The 24,842-nt window shown below is 41.4% G+C and overlaps 1 long non-coding RNA gene across 4 annotated transcripts in view; it reads right to left on the bottom strand.

The window, feature by feature from the left end:
* Positions 1–24,842, bottom strand: part of LOC114011669 (uncharacterized) — a 268,684-nt gene that overhangs the window by 80,518 nt on the left and 163,324 nt on the right. For all 4 annotated transcript variants that reach the window (XR_008746639.1, XR_008746640.1, XR_008746638.1 and 1 more), the window contains one exon: positions 24,050–24,119. This is a non-coding gene — a long non-coding RNA (uncharacterized LOC114011669). The remainder of the gene's footprint in view (positions 1–24,049; positions 24,120–24,842) is intronic.

Raw genomic sequence — 24,842 nt, 5'->3', positions numbered from 1 at the left:
CTTGATCCATCAGAAGGATACAAATCTGAGGTAGATCTAAACCTGTCCCATATACACACACGCTTTTGATGTCCGACTAACTATATAACGCTTTGGGCTGAAAGCTTAAGGATTAATTTCACAAAGAGTGAAGCCAAGGCAAAATTATCTCAGTCCAACTATTTCTGAAGCAACAAAGCTAGATTTGGAATTGATCTTCAGATATTTTTCCACCAAAAAAAAAAGAATAAAACCTCCTTAACAAAACTTTGCTCAAATGCATCTGTCTACTTGCACGGAAATTCCTCCATCACTCTCTCACACACACACAAAGCGTATGTAATCCCCTCTTCTCAAAACACAAGTTCAACGTCAGCTATCAAACAGTGTGTTGCTCCTAGATTTAAGGTTGTTTTTTTTTTACAGTAATTCACAGCCATCATTCACAGGCACAGCCTCCCCAGGGACATGGCAGAGTCCCTATTGCTGGAGGTTATCAAGACGCAAGTGTACAGGGTGCTAGATAATCTCATCTAAGCTCCCTTTTCCATGAAAGTTTGGACCAAATGATCTTTCAAGGTCCCTTCCAACCTGCGGTGTTCTATGGTTCTGCATGGAAAAAACCTTCCATCTCTGAAAAATAGCTGTTTTATGGAGCAACAGGCAAAAGAGGATTAAATATTTGAAGAATAATGTGTTTTTAAGCTGCAAAAAGTAAATCACCTAGAACATGTATACCTTCAAGGAAAATTCTACTCTACAAGATAGTCATTGCTGATTACTGCTGCTGTACTATTTCCAAATGTTCTTCTCCCAAAGGTAAGCAAAAAAAAATTGTTCAGGGTGGCGGCAGGCAGTGATTTGAAGCTAACTGTGTACATTCACCTCCTTTTCCTCTACTCACCTTGTTTTCACCCAAAGTCAAGTTTTCCCAGAAGAAAATTGGCTCTTGCCTAGAAAACATATTGTAAAAAGCTTTAAAAAGGGTATGTCAGTCCATGACCATGAGCCAAATCAGAAGGAGAAAGAACAGAAAGCATCTCACAATCCCAACTAACGTCAACGTGCTCCTGACCCAAAGCCAAGGTTATGACATATGTCAGAAAACATACGTAAAAAGTGCTTTTGATATTTAAAAAAATAATTTGTGTCAAATGCACTGAAAACAAGTTTGTTTACTTTTTTCATGTTACTACTTGTCTACATCACTGTCACATCACGGTGTCACTTTGATATATGAGAAGTATAATAAGCTTAAATGAAGAGTTCTGTTCCTTACAGACAGGACAATGATTTTCTTAGAAAGAATTTATTCCCGGGAAGATGCTGGGATGTGGACTGCAGTTCTACAGTTCTTCGCCTGCCCCTTTCACTCTCCCCACCTGAGGAGAGAGGAGTGTGTGGGGAAGCGAAGAGGAAAAAATTGTCTTTTGTGAACTAAGTGAAGGTGGGGACAAAACTACCAAAGATAAATAAATATGAAATAAAGTAGAAACAAAAAACATAGACTTTAAAAATTTTTACTGCAAATAGAGGGAAACATTAAGAGGTCAACAGCTAAAACTAACTGACATACTAATTAATATCAGAGTTATGGTTACCAGGGCAACCACAGCTCTCCTAACTTTCGTTCTTTTTATATGCTTATTTTTGCACTGAAAATTCTTTTCTGTTCAGTACCTTGAAAATTCAGGTATCTCTGTAGGTACAAAAGAGCACCTGGAGCACAGAAGGCTTCTTTGGGAATCCTGTATGTTCAGCACAGAGTTGTCAGACTCGCTGCTTTGGCTTTTACCTTCTCATGGGTTTGCAATGTTAAAATGTTTTAAAAGCTAGAACTCCATTATCTTTCTTTCTAACATTCATCGCATACTTCTAGCTATTTGAAAGTCCCTAGAAACTTGCTCTCTCAAGAATCATGCCCTGTCAGGACCCAAATATCTGACAGAAGGGCACATACTTCCATCCATACAGCTACCCTCGAAATCAGTGAGCAATGCAGAGCTTTCTCCCTGTGGAGGTTAAGCAAACCACCAGTTTGTTCAGACCAGGCCTGGGAACAGAAACCAGGTCTTTTGCATGGCTGCACATTACTGAAAGGCTATTGTGCTGACCCTTGGTCTCAGTCACAAAACAGTACTGGTAATCCTATTTTCAAGAAATATTTTCAATTAATAAATATTTTTGTTTAATATTTTTTATTAATAATTTGATTAATACTTTTGCTTTTAGGTTAAGCCTGCTGCTCATTTAAATAATTCTCAGGTACACACCAGGGCTTATTTGTACTGTTTGGTGAGGAAGAGTTATTGCACTAAATTTCAGAGGAGATACGATCTTCAGAGTTATCTTAGGTGGAAAAATTAATGGAAGAGACAAGCAGAGCAACTACTGTGCTCCTTGGATGATTTACAAAATAACCTGCAGAAACGCAGAGAAGTACCTTACAGCTCCAGGATCAGCAAAGCACATAGTGGGGATGGAGAGAAGAGGGACCACGTGCCTGCAGGCTCCTTCACTGGGGTTTCCCGAAAGCAGCTCGAGGAAGGGCCAGTTTGGGATGCCAGCACACGCTGATGAGGAATGCTCAAGTGCAATGAAGTTATGCTAATCGTAAGGCTGTGAAATATGTACTGCCCAGCTGGAAGCAGAAATCAGAGCATTGCTGTTACTGGTTTGAGTGCAAAGAAAAAAACCCTAGGTAAGATTATGAAAAATTCACATTGTGCAATAACACCGAGAACTAATATTTGCTAAAACTAGCAGTCTTAAATTTTGCCATTTAAATAAATAACCCCAATAGTATCTTAGGGCTCTATTGATAATTAAAGAAACATTTCAGACTTTTATAAAAGGCCATTTTGAGTTAATGTTGAAATTTGTTTCTATTGTGCAGAGAATATATGTGCACTGTGCCTTTGCAGAGTCTATTATAGTCAGGATTAGGATCTGAATATCATCACAACTCCACATTCAAACAAATCGGAGCCAAAGATTCTGTACACAAGAGCGTGTTAATTAAAAAGACCTCTTTCAAAAAGACAAGAGAAAAGACACCAACAGCTTTCCCATGGCATCAGAAACACACTTGCACCACAAGAACTGCATAATGGCTAACAACGTAACTGCCAGCTACAATCGTAAATATACAGCCTCAATCATAAAAGTATGACCTCAAAACGCATGCTACGTATGTAGTTTCTTTAAATTAGCTGACATTAAGGACAGATTCCAGGGCTGAGGAAACTAATCTAGCTTTAAAGAGTTCCAGCGCTGCACCAGAGGCTGTTTTGATTCTTACCACCGGGATGCTAGATAAGTTCTAATCTTGCCATCAATTATGAAAGATTCTTATGACAACCTTGATTTTACAAAATTGGGTTATCTTCCAGCCTGTGGACATTTTCCTATTGCATTTTGGGTTAATCCACGTGTACAGCTCACTTCTGTCAGAATGACAAAAGACAATTGATTTTTGTTTCATGGTGTATTCTTATCAATGCTCTCCTCTGCTCTTAGCCAGTCTTTGACTGATAGGGTGTTAGAGGAAAGGTCCATTAATTGATTTGTAAATAATTACAGCTAAGTCTTCACTTTTGACTAGCTATCAGTAAAGGTCTATCCTTTTTTCACTGGTAAATGCTTTCAAATCAGCTTCAGTGTCCAACATTCAGCCACAAAATTCATTAAAATCATTAGGTACTTTCAGAGCGGCACCCACTGGAGATGGAAGAGGTAAGAGTGTGTCAGCATTTTTCTTATACCACTTATGAGGATGGATTAGAGAGAAGCAAAATAAATAAACAAATAACATGCCTGGAAAAAAACACACAGGTAAATCAATTGTTTCTTAAAGTAGGATTTAATTTTCAGACCTGGTGGAATTTCACCAGGTGTACAGAGAAAAAAGCACATACAGTTCTTGGTAGAGATGTTCCTACACATGCAAAGCCTACGGGTTCATTACCTGTGTGCACATGTGTACACGGGTCTGTCTGTCCACGTTCCCAGCAATTTTTGTACCTGTTGACTAAATTCAGACATATTTGATGGGGGACTAAGAGTCTCAAAGCTAGTACGTTCCTACAGATTTTGTGAAAATATGCAGCTGGGTACATGCAAGGGAGACCCGTTTATTGCCCTAATGGAGCAGGCGGCTGCAGAATGAGCTCTGCAGCATTAGACACTTGAGAATTACACCCATATGGCAGAAACAAGGCAGCCAAGGAGGCTAGAAAGCACACACATACACCCTGTTTTGTAGGTCCTCAAGTGCAGGGGGAAAGTAGCAGCCAGAAAGAATGTGTCAACCAGCACCTGCTCTTGGAAACCCAGGTTTCATTGGTTTCAATAGTTCTGAGTTTAAGGTTCCTGTCTTCTCCTTAGCACCTCATGCAGAACAGGAAACCCTGCGCACAAATTTGAGTTTTCAGAAGTACAAGCTCAAGTCTGAAAAGTAGCTATAATACTTAGGCAAGCCTTTCATAGGCTGTTAATATGTTGAAGCTGTAATAAGAACACACTGAAATTGTCACGCAGTCAGAGTACAAACACCATTAATCCAAGCAACCGCATCGTATTTTGAGACCACATTTTAAGTGGCCAGCAAAAGGCAAGGCAAGTTATATTTAATTCCTTGTACATAATGTCAACAAATGAGGTGTAGAGTCGTACTGGAGAACTGCCTGTTCAGCATTATAGAACAATTGACCAGAAAGCCGCCTTTATTGCTGTTCGCCACTGATAGCCACCTGCTTTATATTAACAAGTATATAAGCTTTCCACTTAGTTCAACAGAGGAGAAAGGCACTCCTACAACAACTATGCAACAGTTTATTGCATTATTTTTGTTATTAATATCTGATCCCTTTGTCAATCCATGCTTTATACCTGACTTACAACTATGAGCCTTTCCTTTTCCCCTACCTTCACTGTCAGCTTTCCAGAAAGAGCTTGAGCTGCAATGCATCGAACTACAAAGGTGTACATCAGCACACCAGCAGGTCCATGCATGAAACATGGAAACAGAAAAGGTTTGTGGGTTCCATTCCCTCTCCTGTGACATTTCCCATTAAATGCCCAACCAGTGTTCATTCGAGCTCCCGCAGGTTGAGCCATTTCAGCTACATTCCTGCTTGCTCACAGAGTAAAGGTACGAGTCACCATCACAGCACATTTGCTCAGTGCCTTTTAAATAGGAAATCGTTAAGAAAAAGAGGCAAAACCCCCCCTTATACTCAGGAAGAGTTTGAAAGTTCAAAGATTCCCAGTCTTGTGGATCTGGGTAAGGCCATCGTTGGGGACAGCAAAATTATGGCCATCTTCTACCACTTCAGAGGATGGATTAGAGAGAAGCAAAATAAACAAATAGTATGCCTGGAAAAAACACAGAGACAAATCAATAATTTCTTAAAGTGGGATTTAATTAATTAATGTCTCTTTCCACATAAAGTGGGAGAGACAGTTCTACAAGTTTCCCCCAAGTGGCCTCCTCACCCTGCCCATCTCTGTTCACCTACGGACACCATTCCGCTTACCAAGGGAAGAGCCCATAAAAGCCAGAGCAAGAGCAAGCCAAGCAAGCAGGAAGCACTTAGAAGGTCACAGCCTGGTCATGCTGCACGGCTCTTGCACCTTTGCCCCAACAGGAGCCACTGGGTTGCCTCAGCAAAGTCTGGGAAATGCGGTCATGTATTAAGAAGCTTTATGCCATCTGAAACATATCTAGTCTGTGATTGGTCACATGTGACATCACCCCTGCACATAGGGAAGGTTTTCTGAGGAATGCTTCACCAGGGACAACAGTATCACCTCCTGCCCATGAAGCAAATGAAGCTCATGTCTAATGGATGCTTTGTCCTAGGCTCAATCACAGCATCTCCTATTGTCCTAGGCCATCACACCTCTCCTATGAGGACAGGCTGAGAGAGTTGGGGATGTTCAGCCTGGAAGGTTCCAGGGAGACCTTAAAGCACCTGCCAGTACCTAAAATGCTGGTACCAGGAAGCTGGAGAGGGGCTTCTGACAGGGGCCTGTAGTGACAGAACAAGGGGGAATGGCTTTAAACCAAAAGAGGGCAGATTCAGATTAGATATTAGGAAGAAATTCTTTACTGTGGGGGTGGTGAGGCACTGGCACAGGCTGCCCAGAGCAGCTGTGGGTGCCCCATCCCTGGCAGTGTTCAAGGCCAGGCTGGATGGGGCTTGGAGCAACCAGGTCTAGGGGAAGGTGTCCCTGCCCGTGGCAGGGGGTGGGAACTAGATGGCTTTGAAGGTCCCTTCCAACCCAAACCATTCCAGGATTCTATGAAAATTCTATGGCGTCTGGGTACTGTTAAGGACTTAATAGGAAACACAAATGTAACTTAGATAAACACATTGCAAGGAAAGAAATGCTGGTGACATGTTTCATTTAAAACCTCTCTAACCTAAGAATCTGTCTTTAAGCCACTTAGAGAAACCTTTAAAATCTGATAATCACTTAGTAATATTTCACACTTACTGCTCAACATGAACCTCAGCTACAGCTTTTGTAAACCGTGGCGCCGTTCTCCTTCCAGATGGCATGCAAAATAATTTATAAACAACAAAGTTCAGCAGGTTTATAGCAGCTGTTCAATTCCAGCACTTTGGCCACCCACTTCAGCATAACTGAGAGCTTTCAATCAGCTCCTGCCTCTCATGGGGCCTTTGAACAGCACTAGAGCATGTGTTCAATATGCTCTCAGAAAGTAGCTAGCCAAACTGGGAGGGCTAGTCATCTAGGCAACCCTGTAGCACACCTGCAGCACACTCACGCTGCCTTTTGCTTTGCTTTTTTTTCTTTATTTTATTTTAAAATACATGAACCTAGGTGAGAACAAGCAGTAAAACGTTTCAGAGTTTAAAAAACACCTTTGTTAAATAACACGGTTCCTACAAAACAATTCCAGTTTGCCATAGCTCAAACATGGAATATAATCTTCCCAGCAGGAGCATACTAAAAATGCAAACATAACATCTCATGGGGTCAGAAAGGCTCCTTTTACTGTTGTACCTAAGCGTATGCTAAGTGTTGTAAGAAACAGAGTGTGTCAAAAAGGGCCTTCTCTGTACTTGACAGATTTCCATTGCTATTTCTGTTTCTTCCTCTCCTCTTTCCTTCCTGGTGCTTACTTTGGCTCTACTTGTCTTGTGTCCCTTCAAAACCTCCTTGTCCTGAACTGGCCTTTGGGGCACAGAGGGAAAAGGAGATACTGCTTTGCAGTCTCTTTAAAGGTCACACAGTCTGAACTGGACAGAGACAAATTCAGAGTCACTTTAAGCTCCTCTGATTATGGACACATCCACACAAAGTATTCTGGAAACGGCATGACCACATGAAGGTGGCATTAAGCCTGATAAAATATACCCTGCCTGTCAACATAGCTGATTACCCTGGGCTTGATGCCCCATGAGTCACAGACATACGGTTTCCAGAAGGTTCAGGATAAGCAAAACAGTATGGAGACATGCCCTAAGTACCAAGCATGTCTGGAGTCGGCAAAGGGTGTCACGGCACCAGCACATTCAGTTGATCCAGGACAGCAGCCCTCGGGGTATCTTACCCTCTCAGTAGGTAAGAAAGAGGCAACTTGTCTCCTGAGGAGCCCAGTCCCAGCTTGGTAGACTTTTTACTAATCAGGGCTGCCTTGAGCTTGTTTGCTGGCTGTGGCCGATCCGGTGTGGCACGCTGTGCTTGTGGTCTGTGGATGTGTTTGCTCCCTTTGCCTAACACACCCGCACGCTCAGCCTGAAGGGATGGCTAGCAAGAGTAAGGTGGAGGAGGCCACCTCTAGGCAAGTGTGCCACTGAGAAAAGCATTCCTTATAAAATGTTCAGCAGCCCACACCTCCTGGAGAAAAAAAAAAAAAAATCAAGTCAATTTAACCCAAAGGTTTCTGTTCCAGCTCAATCACCAATGGCCAGTTTATGCTGGATTCTTCTCCAAGGCATCCTCTTCCCACAAATCCTGTGGTCTGCACAGCGTATACAAATTTGTTGAAATGAAAATAGCAGTTTTGCATTATGCTGTTGTGTAAACATAATTTGTATTGAGCTATTGTATAAACATTGGTTAAGAACTAATTCAGGGCTTTTAATGAGTTTATGTCCTGGTCACAATGCTGTTGTCAGGAAGTATCAGCATGCTGAGGGGAAAAAAGATTCCTTTTGTTTTGATACACAGCAGGTCTGTAAGTAAAGCAGACAACTGAAGCCATCACCATTTGGTATGGGGGCACAACTATAAATGACAACAAGAAGAGTCAAGGCAAGAGGTTTTTTTCAAGCTACACAACCTAAAACTAAGGCATCCTCTGCTTGCAATGGCAATAACGCTCTGACTACAGAAATTGTCTTCTGGCCATTACTACTGCTCTGAAAAGGATTTGAGTTAGTAAATGTAGAAATAAGACCTAATTTTCTAGAAAATTTTATACTGGGAAACACATTTACTTTTTTAAACAGAAAAACTCTAAGAGACAAGATCTTTGACATTTGCATGGAGATTTTCAGTACAGCAAGTGTCTGACGTCTGTTTCAGTAGCATCCAGGAACCTTAAAAAAAAATAAAAATACCACAAGCAACAAGCTCTGCCAGACGAGCAATTTCAGCAGCACGCTGCAATCAAACAGTGCTGCAGAAGCTGGAGGGCAGTGCAAGAAGGTACCAATGCATAGAGGGATCCCAGACTGCAGAAGCAACTCTTCCCCAGCTCGTGGAAAAAGCCAAAAGGTCCCCACGCCCCTTGCTGATCCAGCTGTGTGCTCGCAAGGAGAGGACACATCACCCATCAGCAAGGCTTCCCCAGACCACATCAACAGCCAACTGCAGGTTTGAACAAGGGGGGCAGTTTGAAGCTGGCCAAACTGAAGAAGCCAAAGCTTCTCTGGCACATACAGTCAGTGTGACAAGCTGTATTTAGCAGCCTTAGGATCCAGAGAGCAATTAATAAGATGCAAATAAAATTTAAAAAAAAGAAAAGAAAAAAAAAAAAAGGAAAGGAAAGGAAGGTCAGAAAGAACAATTACACAAACAGACATAGCTCTCAGGAGCTCACTGAGCCCTGGGAGGGCTTCCTAACAGGATGGTGAGGGCAACAGAATACATGACTGGTAGGCACTGGGATTTTCATCCTGTTGCTGCTTGATAGGCACAACATTAACTTCCCTTCCTCAGGTGCAAACTCTGTTTTAACCCTTGTTCCTGGAAAGTTAAATTCCTTTCTATTCATAATGTAATTAAACCACAAAATGAAAAGTGTCTAGGGATGTATAAAACAAAAAGCTGACTAGGTTTAAAAAAAAGAAGTTCATCTAGTAAGAGGTCAATGGAAAAGAATCCAGCTGTTGCTCAGCGTCTGATATAGTAAGACAGACCCAACAATTCTGGTGTTATCTAGATAGTAATAAGAGTTAAATCCACATTTGTGGGACAGGAAGGTCAGGATTTTTAAGCACCACTGCCACTCTAATTGTAGGCCTGGAGTTACACTAGAAAATGATCCGTGATCAGCAGATTTTCAGTCTAACGTCTAAAATCACACAGCACACAATTTTCTTGTCAGAGTGGATTTTCCCCCCCGCTTTGTGCCCCAACAGAGACAGGATGAATTCAACATTTTGCACAACACTAATCATGAAGAGGTAGGAATTTCTTTTTTTGAAGGGAGGGAGAATGAAAGGGATCAGTTATATTACAAATATACAATATATTTGTGTATATATATATAAAAAATATACAAATAAATATACAAATAATAGCCTCCCCAGTTCTCTAGCAGCCTTCTGCTTTCTCCACCCCTCTGGGAGATGCTGGACACAACAGCAGTCCTTCTTCTGAGACTGCAAAATTAACGAATGCAACACAGTCAAGGTGCTAGGCTAGCAGTAGCGCAAGGAACAGGTTGGAGGGAGCGCTGGTTGACTAGTATCTCCCGCAGTAGCACTCCACGGGCGACTCCCTCATGTGCTGTGTGTTAAAGCGCTCCTCAGCCCTCTGCACACAATAAGCATAAGGCGGCAGAGCAGGAGAGCTATGTATCGGGTGCAACGTAAGGCATGCAGCTGAAGGCAGACAGCTTGCAACCACAGAAGTAGCTCGGGTATCCAGTAAATCAATATTTGCCTGTTATTATTCTCACATACATCCCATTCGCTGATCCAACACTTGTTCCTGCAGAAATGGGACCAGAGAGGCCGCTGGCAGGCAGCAGGCGAGCACAGCCTGCTCCTCCTGGAGCCCGGCTCCTGACCCAGAGCCAGTGTACAGGCACGCTGCCTTCAACAAGCAGGCAGAGACCTACAACTGTTTTTAATTAACAAACAATACCTTTACAGTAGAAAAAGAACTAGAAGGGGGCATGTTTTTAATGTTTCTCCTCAGCAAAACGTCGGGGTGCTCTCTCTTTGTGCTGCTTTGCACAACTCCTCTGCCCTATTTCTGAGCAGATCAGACCAGGTACCAACTTAGTGTGCTGCCAGCACAGGAGTTCCCTCCCCTACAGCACAGCAAGGAAAAGGAAACTAAGAAGAAGCCAAGGGCATTTTGTGACAGCATGCAAACAAGCCGTTCAGTTCTGCTTCACCTCAGTGCAGCAGAAGCAGTCATCATTGTGGCACAGCAGCAACTCAGCTGCTGTAAGGACGTGGGAGATGGGCTGCACCCATGGGTACTGTCACAGTATACTAGCGTCTCCTGCAGTAGCACTCCACGGGCTCACTCCCTCACATGCTGTGTGTTAAAGCACCCCTCAGCCCCCTGCACACAATAAGCATCTGGCCTTTGAAAAGTCACGGGGAGCAGCACAACTGTCTCACACCTGGAAAAAGGTGAGCGTTGCACCCACCTCCAGAAACAACCAAGAGGGCAACCCAGGCCGTTGCCAGCTGGTCAGCCTCACTTGGCTTTGTAGGAAGCACATGAAGGGGGTCGGTCCTCTTGAAGCATATCTTTGAGCCCATGGAGAAACTGGCTGGGAACAGTCAAGCATGGGCTAAGCAAGGATAAAAATCATGTCTGACCAAGCTGACTGCTCTCTGTGATGAAATAACTGGATCTGAGGACAAAGGCAGAACACTGGATGTGATTTACCTCACTTTTAGCAAGGCTTTCAACACCGTCTCCCACAATATGCTTGCATCCAAGTTGGGACGTTATGGTTTGAATGGATGCATATCCTGATCAGCAAACCACTGGGGGGATGACTGGGCTCAGAGGGAGCCCTTGCAGTGATATAGTGTGGGGACAAAGTGGTTGGGGAGCAGCCCTGAGGGTCCTGGTGGATGGTGAGCTGAGTATGAGCCGGCAGCGTGCTCTGGCAGCAGCCAGCCACAGCTCCTGGCTGCATGAGCAGGAGCACAGCCAGGAGCTCAAAGGTAGCAATTATCCTCCTTCTACTTACTAGTAGAAGGACTTGGCAGTCCTGGGTTAACAGTTGGACTGGATGATCTTAAAGGTCTTTTGCAACCTGAATGATTCTATACTAGGTCACATACTGGTGCCCAGCTTTGGGCCCCCCAATGCAAGACAGACACTGATTAACAGGAGCAGGTCAGCAGATGATCACCAAGATGGTCAGGGGCTGGAGTACTTGCCCTGTGAAGAGAGGCTAAGGAACCAAGGCTTGTTTATCCTGGAGAGGAGTGCTTCAGGGCTGGAACAGCAACTCCCTGTGCCTACGAAGTTGTTATGACTCAGGCTCTTCACAGCGGTAGCATGTAAAAGACAACAAGCTTAAGCTGAAAGGAGGTGTTTACAGACCAGCTGTATGGAGACATTTTTCCCCATGAGGGTAGACGAGTGGTGTAACATGGGTCCAGAGATATGGTGCAGTGCCATCTCCATTTTTGCAGGTTTTTGAGACCCAGCTGAATAAAGCCCTGAGCAAACTGGCCTCATCCCATAGCTGTCCCTGCCTTGAGCAGTAAGCTGGACTAGTGACCCCCTGATTTAATGTGCCATTCTCCTTTGCCTTAAATTTCCAAAGCAGCAGCAGGGCTGCCAAGCCCAGACCTTGTCGTTGCACTAGTTATCCCTTCTTGTAGCATCCACTTGGTTCCCCTCTGCCAGGGCACCCCTTCAAAAGCACCTGTGTTACAATCAGGTGTAGATGGTACCTTAAGCTATAGAAATACTTCGAAAGATTAATTGCTAATCCAGGCAGAGGTGTGAAATAACTGAGCAAGTAATGGTGCGTTGTTAACACCAGTTTGATTCCAACTATGCACATGGCAGAGACGTGGCATGGCAGCCTTCCTTACAGCCCCAGGTTCCTGGAAAGCCTGCACACCCGGGTTACCAGCAGCACCAAAACCCATGCTGACACATCTGTATTGCTATGAGAACCTGTGCTTGCTAAATGAATGCATGTATGCATTCATGTATGCAACTACACCTTTCGTTGTCACGAACCACTCTGCTGTAACTTCAGCCTGGAGGAGCGGTCCCAGAGTGGTGCATTTAACCCTTCTGTGCTACAGACTCCCACAGCTTTTCCTCACATGCATGTGTCTGAAGTGAAATATCGGTACTTCCACTCAGACCACATGATATCCACTTGCTTCTTACATTCAACATCCATTTTCTCTACCTGCTTTTCCCAGACAGAGTTTTAAAACACATTTCTCGGTTGCAATCCTTATTGACAAATAAAGAGCAGACCATTCAAAACTTGCAGCCTCAATACAGAGAAAGGATTAAGGCAGGAACTAAATTGGTTCTGGATGCCTACTGTATTTACCTTTACATAATTTCTGTTTGATAGTGAAGAACAGGTAGAAGGTACAGCTGGCCTGCCCTGATGGCAGGAGTGAGCTTTTAGTCATACAAAGAGGGCAGCTGCACTCCTTCACTGCACCGTTATACAAAGGAAAGCTATGGATGCTATTACTTTACCAAAAAGAAAACAACGTTGAAACATATCATTCCCTCCACACTCCCAAACTGTGTATCTTTATAAATATTGTACAAAATAAACACGTGCTCCAAATCCACATGAGATAAAACAAATAGTGACACCAAGTAATCCATCTGGAATCCAGCCCATCAGGAAAGCTCATGTCAGGATTATCAGATTAGATCTGACAGAAGAATCTTCTAGAGAATACATACATGGATAACCAAATTCTAGAAGCCTTTGTCAGCCCTGCAGACAATTCATTCTATAGGCCCAACATACCAGCCTTCTTTCCCTTCCTTATCTCACCCAGCAAATGGATGCTATTAAATACACAAATTTCTTTCAGCAGGCTACGCAAACAGAAATACACACAGTTAATTAATACTGCAGTAATTTCTTTGATCTTCCAATGAAAACAAAATTTAAAAGTCATACTATTTCAGCCTAGAAGCTTAGAGTTAAAAAGCTTAGGAACCCATTCGGGACTTTGAATCCAAGAATCGTTCAGCTGATGTCATTAAAAGAGCTGAATTAGACTCGTAATTATTCCCTCATGAGTTCTGCTGTCTATCTGAGGAAGAAGGATATTCATTTCTGCCCTCAAAATAAATCAATTTTGGTGAAAAAACAGAAGGGTTGGAGAGACCAGGAACTTAGTTTTACTGTGCATCTGGTAGAATACAAGAAAATAAGTGTCAATAGCGACCAACGTCCCTGCCAGTCAATAGGAGTAGTACCTTCTCTTTACATTGCATGGCAGTTTCCTTGAGATTCTCAGGATAAATCCTATCTCCATAGTTCTGGCTAGCTAGTGCAGTAACACTTCATTAACATGCAAATGCTTGACAGTTATTGGACTTAAGTACATCTGCATATTTATAAACCACCATTCCAAACCCCATCCCCATTTAAGGAAACTGTTTAATGACAATGAACCTAAAGTCTTTCTAGAACCATTGAAAAACATGTCGCAGCCGGATTCACTCACTTTAGATGGTACTACTTTTAAAATACTGCTTACACAGGTCAGCTGAAAAATGCCTCAATCAACTTTTTCATTAGTTTTCTTATTTGTTCTTTTGTGGCAATCAACCTTTTCTCCTTTTTTTAATCTGTTTTTCCATTGACAAGGCAAAAAGAACACAAAGAATGAATGATGCTTTGGAAATCGAGACAAGGTAAACTTATGGTAATGAAAGCCAAACATTCATTAAAACATATTTAACCAGAAATCTGTAAAATACTCAGTCAAAAAATGCAATCTCTGTATTTTCAAAGCAAAGGCTTGAGAAGCACCAGGCAAACAACACACAGAACTAAAAGTTACCCAAAAATCTACTAATTTTTTTGCTGACAACAATTCTGCACACCTCACAATGACTCTTATTTGTTCTCCAATGTCACAAACACAGTACAGGCACTGCTACTTCTAGTAGCACATTCTACCCAAAGCATCTGGAATTTTTAGCATGGAATATCACAAAATTGGCCTTGAATTTGGATTTCTCCAAAACTTTCATGAAAATTATATTTAGCGACAAAAATTTTAAAAATAAAAATCAGGAAAATTTTAATGGACAAAAAGATCCCAAAGGCAAAAGGATACAAACTGTTATTAATAACTTAATGTTTTGTTGAACATTTTTTTCTGCTGCTTGAAGGGCAATATAAGAGCACATTAATGTAGAAAACAATGGGAGCAGCTGAATGAAGTTAAGGGGTAGTTAAGAAGATCCCACTCAATTACCCCAGAGAGGCAGAGTCATTTCTGATTCCCACCCTTTTCTCCTTCACCATGCCAGAGTAGAAGTCACATATCCGTCCTCAACAACCACCTGAGGTGCACTCTTTTTTTATTTGGGGTGGGTGGGAAAGAAATAAAGTTACCAATTGAGATAAATTACTAGTGTTTTTCTTTGACTCTATTGGATTTTATCCAGCTGAAAAGTGACTTATAAGTTATGCACATTTATAAACCTTCATAAGTAAAATACAAAATATCTCTTAAATCGTGTGCTCTTCCTGTGGGGCTCAGTCAGTAACCTCTGCATAGTATGATTTCTTTCGCCCTGCCGCCCAAGTGGCAATACTTAACTGTGGGCCTCTGCCCTTGTTTCTATCAGTCTGGGTGGCAAGTGAACACAAACCTACGCCTAGCCAGCCATGACGTATCAGAGACCTACAGGAACCATTTGCGCGCGCGTGAACTGTAAAACTTGGAGTATTTCATCATAGGCAAAAGATGAACATGAGCTGTACTTGTACATTTAACGAAGGTATGGGGCTGAAAGCCAAACACCTAACCCAGAGTAGTAGTTGTAGAGACCTAATCCAGAAGATCCCAGCTATATAGATTACATAAACAGCTTTGTCACGTCTTCTGCTTGCTGGCCTACTGTCTACAACAACAATCTTAAGAATATTGGTGATGAGGAGAAACTGAAATGCTATTATGGTACATAAATACCACAGTAAAAGACAGAAGTATAACCACTGCCAGTTTCATTTTGGTCATAAGTGGCTGTATGCATCACTGTATCAGTCAAGTACGTTCTCGTCTCTCTTTGGACTTTTTTATAAGACACATCAAAGCAATAAGCAGTGAAGCCCTGGAACAGAGAATATATGTCATAACAACTACTAGCGTACAAGAGAAGAAATTAACTTATTAGGACAAAAACACAACCATTTGAAAAACTGAAGCTAAGAGTTCATGGTGGGTTGGGGTTTTTTAAGTTAAGAAAACATGCAATAAAACCAAAAGTGTCAGTTATGAATAAAAATCTAGACAGCACTCATTAAAAACTAAAAATTTTACATTTACAGCAGCTAAAATTGCCTCCCTATTTCCAATTCTAAGTATAGGAAATACTACTGTAAAAATAACTACTACAGCCACGCAGACACCCACATTTTCAACTACACATGTGACACTGAAGTTAAATTACATGAAAATTTCATGTATAATTCACCTGACATACTTTGAGAATTCTAAAGATAAAAGTGGCGTTAAGATCATTTTACATCCAAGTATGCCTGTATCGATTTTGTGTATTTAATACTAGCCTCGTGCTTTCCCCACACTTCAGAGCCGTGTTTCCTAGCCTCCAACTAAACTACAAGTAGGAACGCATACAGCCAGGACAACATTCCTTGGTTCTCATTGCCTAAAATTTGGCCTCATTACAACATATAAAGATCGAAGGTAGCACTTTCAAAATTCCCAAAACATTTTAGCTTTTAAGACTCTCCTTCAGACCCAAGGTCAGAAACACATCTCACTGGAAGTCAGTGAAACAGCCTTCAACGACCCAACTTTTTATAAAACATTGGCCCTACAAGTTTTTAATCAAATTTGGCATTTCTGAAAGTTTTACCCCCAGCCTAGAATTTTTTCTTCTGGCTTATCTTCCTATAAAAACAATCAAAAGGACAGCTTTTATTGAACAAATATGTCAAAAAGACAATAATAGTAACTATGGGAGTTCAGGTTGTTTATATGATAAATTAGTTTGCCTTTATTGTAAAATAAACAGTTCATTGTGTGTTTAGAATTGTGTTGTGTACCACTTTGGCACCATTTTCAGGTATTACCGTACCGGTGATGATATAACTGATCAAACACAGACCCTTATCAGAGGTAATATTCTAATGACAACTAATCATCAGGACACTTTAGCCTTGTGACAGCTCACTGCTACGATAAGCAAGAGAGCTGGCTCTTGAATAGCCCGTTCACGATGCTTACCTTTCCACCTCAACTGCCGAACGAGTGAAGTGTTGTCTACCTGAGATTTAGTGTCATCGTGCAAAATCACAAGTTGACATAAAGTATAAGCATAGTGTACCACAACGAGATCAGCAAAATGGTTTGGCAGATACAACATCACATCACTGAGATCATCACTGAGTTTCTTCTCCTGTATCTTTGTGGTGCTTACAACTAAACTCTCTCCACTCCATTATTTTCTTTTAATTTGCCAAAGAGATCGCAAAAACACCACCCTCCCTCTTGCAGATGAGACGTATTCTCACCTCTCAGTCATGAAATGACGTGTGCCCAGTACAGGGGAAAAAGAAAGGAGGCTAAGTGAGTGGACTTTTTGAAGTACATTATGGTTAAAACAACTTTTTAATTAAGAGTACCGGGTGGGGAGATGCTGGGGAGCAGTCCCTTCTAACAGAGGCTGAGCTACGTCTGCTCCTTTCAAGCTCCATCGCTTTGCTTAAGGTTGATACCAAGGCTTTGGAAGACAGATAAAGTGCAAGAAAGCAAAGTCTCTTCTCCACAGAAATAGTCCTTCATCTCTTCTTTTGATCTTAAGTGTTAGCCAAAGTTTAGGGTCTTTGAAAAGTGCTCTGAAAAACCCTGAAATCCCTATTGACAAGGTGAGCTTTGAAGACATTGAGTAAACAATCTCATTTTAACAATGAACTCTCACACTGCTTCAGAATAATTTCTAGTTTGTTTCTGAGTAAAAAAGTGTGATTATATAAAGGTGCACACAGGAATCTGAAATACAAAGGCAGGTCAGACCCAAGGCATACCTGGTAAAGACATCCACCAGGATGGAGAGCTCAGGATCAGCATGACCCAAACCAGCTTGCCCAGCACAGCCCCATTCCTTCTGCCCCACGCTGCCATAACTGATGTTCATGGCCAGCCTACTCTTACCAGGACAGCACAGCTGAATACTGTCTGCTACACACAGAATATTTTAGACAGGCTAACAACGTGCCATTTTAAGGAAAATCAACATTCTAATACACTTTCTCAGCCTTGTACAAACCCAATACTTTTATCTAAACAGCTTCCCCCATTACCAAGCGGGCCAGATATTTTTAGTTACAAAGACCCAGTTTCCAGCAAAATTAAACTGTTTGGGCCGAAATTTTCCTTTCCTATAAACATAAACTTTACTTTTCACAAACAAATGAATTGAAGAATACACACTGTAAAATCCTGGTGGCCTTTCCTTTGGGAAGCTTTAGAACACGCTTGCTTTGGATCAGGAACTGGCAGCATGTCAACGTTTGTTTGTTGGGAACATGTCTGCTTTTTGTATTTTATTTTCCCCTCAGAATTTTCCCAGATCTCTCTACCTGCTAGAAAATAAAAATTGTGAAGACACACCTTGTAAAAATAAATTTCAAACCATAAATTCTCCAAGTTTACGCTGACAGGGCTTGTCTTGCCACTGCAACTAAAAAAACACTGTTAGGTTATACAGGGTCTCTCTGCTCCTCAATTGAAGTACCACAGAGAATTGCAGGATAAAATTAATTATTTTGCCCTCATATCAGGGCTGGAACAGCATCCAGTTAGTGCAACTTGTTCATATACTTCATAAAGAGAAAACAAAACATCAAATAGCTTGCCAGTTTAAAGAGCGCTTTCTGTTTGAGGGAAGGGAGAGGTGAGAAGGGATGTTTATGTAAATGAGGCAGAGAAACTACAGAGAAAAAAAGATGCAAGCACATAATTAAAATCTGTATCATAATGCCTACATACAACGTACCAACTGAGATTACAGGACCAAGTTTGATTCTAGCGTCAAACTTTTCAGCGTTACATTTTACAATTTAATAACATTCTTTTAAAAGATGCTTTTCATGTGTAATCTCTATTATAGCACAATGGACCCAAGATGATTTTTTCAAACAAAGATGGACTTTTATGAAACAATGAGTGGAAACTTTCTTTAAACTCCCATCCCAGCTGTTTGATGTGATCCAGGCAGTTGAACATCTGAAACCACGTCGTTTCATACAAGCTTGCACAACACCAGAAGTCCTTCTGCGTGTTATGTGCTGGGGTTTATGAGAGCTACGTGGCCAGGTGTTAAACACTGAGAGTCACAGTTGGGTTTGACCTTAGTAAATGTTGTAATTTTAAGGTGACATATGTCGGAAGATACTTACTTCTGTATTCAGAGGTAGTATGAAAACAAGGGACATGGTCCCCTGTTATGAGGAAGGTAATTATTCCCCAAGCAGTTCTACCTGTGTTTTGTTTTACCAATAAAATCGAGAGTTTTGACTTGGTAAGAAAGAATTTTCTTCAGAAAGAGGAAAAGATGCATCTTTATTAAATCAAAACAGATTCAGACACTTGTCATTCTCCTAAACTGCAGATGGTTATGAGGCCTAAGACAAGAAACTTAAGCAGGGCTTAGCAATTTTAAATTTTTTTTTTTAAAGGCTCTGGCTGTCTCACATGTCAGACAGGCATGTGTATTATGCACATCCAGCAGGGGACAAAGATCAGAAATTTAAAGGAGCTGTTTGTGATTTTGGATGGGATGTGGCACACAGATGAAAGAGCAAACATTTTTCCCCTTGGTTTAATGCTAGCTCTAGATTCCTAAATTAAGCCCAGCAGGAAACAAACATCCACCACAGATTTCAAAAGATATCTCACATCTTTGTATTAAAACGTGTTATTTTAAGAGTCCCAAATGCTGCATGTCTGATTTTTATTAAGTCCAGAGCCAACATAGGAAGTGTTATTTGATTTATTTTAAAGGAACGCAGAAAATATTAGTGGACAATGGGATGTAAATTGCAAGAAGCCAAACGAAAATTGTGGACGAGGAGATACTGGGCCTGATGCTACTATCTATAAGAATACTAAGGCCACAGGCTTCAAAAAATTACTGTGATGACCTTGAGAGCTCACTCAGACTAAGGACCATCCAGTGAGTGGATTTTCCTGGGGGGTGGAAGGAGGACAGTCTCAATTTTTCTTTTCCAAATGGACAGGGGAGATGTTTCTGATACACACTTCTGATTCCTTCTACACCAAAGAGCTACAATATTCTACTCCCATGGAGGGCAAGATCAGGCATCACCCCACACGTTCCTCACACGTTTCATGTGTGAGTCTTGGTGGAAAGGACAAGATTTCTACATCTATATACAAATGCTGTTAAAATGTCCAACCCCCAAAATTACTTTCTTCTAAGACTCCATCTTTCTTCATACAAAATGTAAAAGTACCAGCATAAGACATGAGCCTATCTCAATCACAATACACTGAGCTTTTATTTTGGAGGTTGCAGATATATATATTTGTTTGTTTGTTTGTTTCCCACTGACTTTGATGGTGTTTTGGGATTAAAAGAAGGAGCAGGCAGTTCCCATGAGATGAAAGACATAACTGCAAAGGACACTCACTTAGAAGATTAAAAAAAAAAAAAAACAAAAAAAAAAAACCAACCACACCAACCAAAAATAACCCCACTCTTGGAGTCTGAGATGCTGTTATGTATTTATTTAAAGAAACACTCCCTTGAAAGGACTTAGACTCCGATATTTTATATAAGTTTCTGCTTTTATCAACTGTAGCTGGAAATAAAATGAGGTTTTTTTAATTGCCAAGCTATTGAAAATTCTAACAATACTTTCCCAAGTATGCTAGAATTATTACAGACAGAAAGAATAGCTTCAAGTTCTTCTGTAAGCAGTGCCAGTAATAAAACCTAAGTTTCATTCTAATATATGGCCAATTCAAATTCCCAGCAACCCTTCTCCCAGTGACATCATTTCGAAAATGTCCCCCCACATCCCTCCCCACCACCTAACTGCCGGCTGGGCACAGAGGCAGCCCCTACTACGGTAAATCCTGAGCCATGGTTGAAGAAGTTCAGCCAAGTTCTCAGGTCAAACAAAGCAGAGACATGGTAGGCACCCACATCTCTCAGAAAGGACTAACTGATCTTCCTTCTCCAGCCAGTCCCTTATCTCATAACATTTTTAGTGCTTCCACCTCCAGCCCTGCCCATCCCTCCTGTAATTAGATAAGACAAGGAAAGGTTACTGGGGGAAGAGATGAGGCAGGGGGCGGGGAGGGGAAGGAACAAAAAAAAAAAAAAACCAAAACGGAAAAGTCATGTTTTCTTTGGGATGTAGGCTAAAGAAGGAGTGCAGAAGTACTTTTGACAGCATGCATAATTCTGCGTGCCTGAATGAGCCTTCTCACACTTGTGGGTCAACCAAGCACAAGGAGAAAGGAGACCTTTAGTTTCTGTTCCTGACACTACTTCTGCATGCAGTGCAAGACAAGTTGATTTATGTTTCCGTTCATGAAGGCCTAAAATAAGCACATAGTAGCTTACATACAACTTTAACATTGCTGCCAAGATTAATTCATTAGTTATAACATGCTTTGAGATCCCTGGGTAAAAAGTGCAAAGAACTAAGTCAGACCCTGACTGGCATCAGAAGACAGAGGTGCATGCACTGCTTCAGGTACCTAAACTTCACTGCCTTCTGCCTCCGAGCTTCAAATCTCATCATAAGTTGTTTCAAATACCTCCAAACTTTTGGCTCCACCTTTTGAAATCCACCTTTGGCTGTGAGATGGATGGAGTATTAGATTCACTATGAACTCAGATTAAAAATTATGCAGGACCCTAACAAAATGCTGACAGAGACAGAAGCAAATACCATTTAACATACAAAACTCTTCTCTTGTAGAAGGCCAGTGACACTGCACTTACGATGCCCTGGATGTATCAACCTCCAGGCATAATAATTTGCCCATCTTTGCAAAAGATAAGTTCATCATTTGCAAGTTTTCTATTTGCTATAGAATAATAAGGATTACATGCTCTAAAGTAAAAAACATAAAAGGTATGTTTACTGTTCTTTGCCAGCTTTGGAATCTAGGAAAAAAAGTCTCCTCCTTTCATTACATTTGTCAGCTTGCTAATGTACTTATGGTTCATATTTCTTTACAACCCTAAAATGCAGATTTATCCTTTTATATCGGATCCTGTATTTGCTTCCAATCACTCAGCTATTCTGCAGGGGTTTTCATCAAAATTTGCCCTCATATTCTGAAGTACCAGCATTTTGTTAAATTGTTCCAAGAGCGTCAAATACAGGATTGCTTTTCAAACATGAATTGGTTTTGTTTTTAAACACAGGTGTGCCACAACTGCTATTTATCATACTTAGTAGTGGTATTGTACCATCATGGGCTGCGGCTGTCTCTTGGACATGTTTGTGCTCAGTGGTCTTGCACGTAAATTGTGAAGCCAAAGAGGGGAAAAGCAGGGGGACAGGAGCCACAAAAGAAGAAAAACAAACTGGTCTTCTGAGTTTTGTGAGGTCTTGTACAACAGTGATTCCCAATTCACGAATTTCACACAAATACACAACGTTCTTAAAGCACATCAACAGCTGAGTATGTGGTCGTTCCAGATTGTTTTAAATGTGCATGCAGCTTACATCAATACTTATCTAAATAGAAAGGATACCTTACACCAGAAATAAATAGGACATATTTACAAACTTCATTGGGAATGCTGGTAATTTCATAAGGGGTAGTAGTCTCAAGAAAAAGCTAAGAATCTCAGTCTGCCCCCAAAGGTGACTGATATGCTTGGCCCAAAGACAGGACAGCATGGTTAGACTTCAGGATTCCTGAAAAATTAGACCCTAAGGGACTTTCTGCCAATTACAGAGGCCTCCCTAAGTGCCTTGATACTGGTCATGATCTCTCAATGAACAGCTTTATGGAAGCACCCAATGGATGTCGGTGACCACTGAAATCACATTTTGGACTCGTCACCACTGTAATGACTAACCACATCTTGTTAAACATGTATATTCCAAACCTGGAAAAAGATTTTTACTGGAAATAAACAGAAAGCTGAGATGACATACGCTTTTGCTAAATTAAACTAACAGCGCAGCACTTAGGTGGTTTTATAATACAAAATTCATCCTTAGGGACTGATAAACAGACTGAAGACTGCTCACTTCAAGAGAAAAAGATGAAGCCCTCATTTAAACTATAAATCACCATTCTGCAAAAGCTACTTCAAGAACAGGTAAAAGGTTTAAAAAATGTCAAATGTAAATCACAACTGTTTTCATGGAAATGCTGCTTTATCTTTAATGCTGCACTGTCAATAGCTGTCTTGTCCCTGGAAGCAGTGAAATGCAAGAAGTTCAGTATAATTACCTCAGTGTATTCAGTATTTTAAATTGATCAAATTACATGAATTGATTTTTAAAGATTCAGCTTAGGGAAGTAGGGAGGGGATGCCTGGGAAAAAAACATCAGTTCCATCTGCAGAGCAGAATTGATTATATGTTATGGATGGCTTATGCCCTAGGACTATAAAAAATGGTAGGTGACTTTGGTTACTAGAGGAGCTATCAGTCAGCCTGAATTATTGAGATATTTTTGTGTAGTGTAGCTTCAAACATCTCCCTTGGTTTTCTTTTTCACCCTCAAAATGTAAACATTCAGAGTATCAACTGAAGGAAGGTCACAAGGTTGAACACAGGAACAAGCTATTCCAGTACCTGCGATTCCATCAAAACCAACCCTTATCTTGCAGCTGGTACGCAGGGGAAAGTTTAACTCTCCTCTTCCATTAGCTTCTCTTACGATCATTTTGTATCAAGACATAAAATCCAAATGAAAAAACTATATCCAGAGACGGTGTTATATCCTTCATCTGATGCTTGAGCACCAACAATGAAAAGATTCACTGGGTGGCAGGAAACAATGAAAATACAATTCAGGAAGAGAATAGGATTCCCAAATACTATCACCTCATTGTAAGGGAAGACCTATAGACTTAAAATTAGACAGTTTAAAAAGCCTAAATCTCTTTATATTTGTTCCAAAACATACATCATAACTAGTATTAAAGGTCACTGGCAGTAAGAAAAAAATAAATGAAAAAAAACTATTTTATCTTTGTTATCCTTTGCAATCGTAGACTAACATACAATCCCTTAGGACGCAACCACGCTTCTTCCACAGGATCCCATTCCCTTTCAATACTCTGAATGAAGTGATAATTGAACCAGTGATCATTATTTGGCCTTACTCTTACTATTCAGTATGAAGTCCCATGTCTTGTTTACTGTGTACTATTCAGAGTCCGATTTGAACAATGAATTATTCATTTGCTTGTGGGTTTTCCTACAGTGCTCATCACAACAACATCTGAATGCATTACAAACATTAAGTGATTCATTTTCACATCATCTTTGTGCGATGAAGTGAATGATATCATTGTATGCACATTACAGAAGGGGGGGCATGACACAGGGATATTAAAGCATCTGTTAACTCCAAGTGCACAAACAGAGGCTTGCAGGGCCAAGTTTCTTCAAAATACTTACATTTGTCGCACCATTTGAGTCAGGGTCGGTAGCACACGTGGATCATGCCCACAGGTCTCAGAGCAGGCCCCTAGGAAATGAGGAATACAATCACGATCCCCTGATCACATGAAAACATTCTGCTTTTAAACTGTATTGCACATAAGATGTGAAGAGACAAAGATGGTGCCAGTGGAAGGAGAGAAATTCTCCAAACAAAGTAACATTACAAAGGTGTAAAAGAAATTAAGCCACAAAACCACAGACACAACAGCAGAGACACCGAAGCCCAGTAGGGATTTGTGCCCTACGGCTTTCAGAGAAAGTCACATTTCAGAGAACATCCATCCTTTATTGGGTGCAGGGGGAAACACAGTGACAAAGGCTGAGGAAAAGGCTGAGGTACATCCTGCCTTCTTTGCCTCAGTCCTTAGTAGTAAGACCAGTTGTTTTCGGGGTACCCAGCCCCCTGAACTGGAAGACATGGACAGGAGCAGGGTGAAGCCCCCATAACCCAAGGGGCAATGGCCAGCAACCTGCTGCACCACTGAGACACACACCAGGCTGTGGGTCTGGGTGGGATCCACCCGAGGGACTGAGGGAGCTGGTGGGTGCTCGCCGAGCTCCACCATTTCTCAGCAGCCTGGCTCACCAGGGAGGTCCCGGCTGACTGGAGGTTCAGGAATGTGATGCCCATCTGCAAGAAGGGCAGGAGGAGGATCTGGGGAACTGCAGACATATCAGTCTGACCTGGGTGCTGGGGAAGGTTATGGAGTAGCTCTCCCTAAGTGTCATTATGCAGCACATGCGGGGC

This window comes from Falco peregrinus, chromosome 3, assembly GCF_023634155.1.
Source record: "Falco peregrinus isolate bFalPer1 chromosome 3, bFalPer1.pri, whole genome shotgun sequence".
NCBI classification, from domain to species: Eukaryota; Metazoa; Chordata; class Aves; order Falconiformes; family Falconidae; genus Falco; species Falco peregrinus.
Note: the sequence above shows the minus strand (reverse complement) of the source record. Positions and strands in the feature narration are given on the sequence as shown.